Source organism: Orycteropus afer, unplaced genomic scaffold (genome assembly GCF_000298275.1).
Source record: "Orycteropus afer afer isolate SDZICR_OR568_19922 unplaced genomic scaffold, OryAfe1.0 scaffold00050, whole genome shotgun sequence".
In the NCBI taxonomy this organism is placed as follows: Eukaryota; Metazoa; Chordata; class Mammalia; order Tubulidentata; family Orycteropodidae; genus Orycteropus; species Orycteropus afer.
In genome coordinates, this window is record NW_006921637.1 from 13,820,187 (window position 1) to 13,822,448 (window position 2,262).

The following is a 2,262-nucleotide window of genomic DNA, read 5'->3' on the forward strand; positions in this document are numbered from 1 at the left end:
GAAGAAAGACAATTAGTCCAAGGGACTGATAGACCATGCAATCCTCAGCCTTTATGACCATGTGACCAGAAGACATAAATGATGCCCAGCTACCACTGTCAACCACTTGGAGGAGATTGGTGCAGAAGACCCTGAAGAGAGTGGGAGAATAATGCAGAACAAAAATCCAAATCATTAAAAAAAAAAAAAATCAGGATTGCTGGTCTGATAGAGCCTGGTGGAACCACTGAGACTATGGCCCCTAACTGCCCTTCAGGTCTAGAATTGAACCCACACCTGTGGCTTCCAGTCAAGCAAAAGACAGGCATAAGAGTTGAACTTTTCCTGAGGTAAATACACTCCTTGGAAAGAACAATTATGGGAGAAAGTAGGGCTGTTTATGCACAGGGAGACAGCTCAGGGGGCAGGGGTGCATGGAGGGATGGACACAAGGAAGAGGTGACTGTCGGAAAGAAGTGGGAGGGGAGCTGTTGCATTGTGGAGAATTGTAGTCAAATGCCATGAGACAAAGTGTATGTGAACTGCTGTATGGGAAGTGAATTTGCTCTGTAAATTTTCACCCAAGTCACAATTTAAAAAAAAAAAAGAAAAGAAAAGAAAAATAAAATGACCAGTACTAGTCCATTTTAGCTCACTAATGGCTAGGATATTGATCTTTATGTGTTCCATTGCATTGTTAACAACTCCCAGTATTCCTAGATTCATATATTTTTTTTTCATTCCATTTTCCAATTACTAATGGATGTTTGCAGCTATTTCCTCTAATTAAATATGTAGATTGCTTTGGGTATTATAGACATTTTCACAATATTCGGTCTTCCTATCCATGAACAAGGCAAGTTTTTGTAAGTCCCTTAGAGTTTCTTGTAGTAGCCTTTATAGTTTTCTTTGTATAGATCTTTTGTGTCTTATAAGATTTATTCCTAGATATTTTATCCTTTTGGTAGCTATTGCAAATTGTATTGTTTTCCTTATTTCTTTATCAGAGTCTCTTTGTTCGTGTAGAGGAATCCAACTGATTTTTATATGTTGACCTTGGCAACATACATACCACTCTGCTGAACCTCTCTATTAGTTCCAGTAGTTTTTTTTTGCTGAGTCTTGAGTGTCTTCGGTTTTCTATGTATAGGATCATATCATCTGCAAATAGAGATAGCTTTACTTCCTCTTTTTCAATTTGTATACCTTTTATTTCTCTTTCTTGCCTTATTGCCCTGGCTAGGACTTCCAATACAATGTTAAATAGGGAGTGGTGATAGAGGGCATTCTTATCTGGTTCCCATTCATAAGGGGAATGCTTTGACTCTTTCTCCATTAATAGTAATGTTGGCCGTTGGCTTTGCATATACCCTATTTTGTTGAGGAATTCCACTTCTATCCCTAATTTGGTGAGAGTTCTGAACAGGAAGGTGTTGTGACTTATCAAATGTCTTTTCTGCATCAATTGATATGATCATATGGGTCTTTTGTTTTGTTTATGTGGTAGATTACATTGCCTGTTTTTCTGATGTTGAACCATCCTTGCATACCAGGTATGAATCCCACTTGGTCAGGATGTATTACTTTTTTGACATGCTGTTGGATTATGTTGGCTAGGGTTTTGTTGACGATTTTTGCATCTCTATTCATGAGGTATATTGGTCTGTAGTCTTCCTTTCTAGTGGTGTCTTTCCCTGGTTTTGGTATTAGTGTTATGTTTGCTTCATAAAATGGGTTTTGGAGTTTTCCATCTTTTTGATTGGTGAATTCAGTCAATTCATTTAGTCCATTGAGTGTAATTAGTGATAAGTATGAATTGATTGCTGTCATTGTATTGTGTTTTTTGTTGTGTTGTTGGAATTTCCTTGATTCAAATACCTTTCTGTGCTGAGTTCATTTTGTCATTGTCAAGTGTGTCCTCTCTTTTCTTCTTTATTGTTGGTTTTATGCTTACTAAGGCCATGCTTTCCTTCTTTCTGGGTGTGCTGAGGTGGACTGTTGATCTTCCCTGTGGTTACCTTGGAGTGAAATCTTATCTCTATATTTTTGGAACAGTCTGTTCTATAAAGACATTGTCTTATTTTCTTCTTTATTTGGAAGTTTTGTACCTAGAATTTTATTCCCTCTATTTGCTTTGTTGCTGGTGTCATGTGAAGATTGACTCCCTTCTTTTTTTTGTATGTGTATGTACAATATTTTATGGACTTATTTTATTTTATTTTAATTAGGATTTGGGTGAAGATTTACAGAGTAAATTCCCTTTTCATACAGCAGTTCACATAT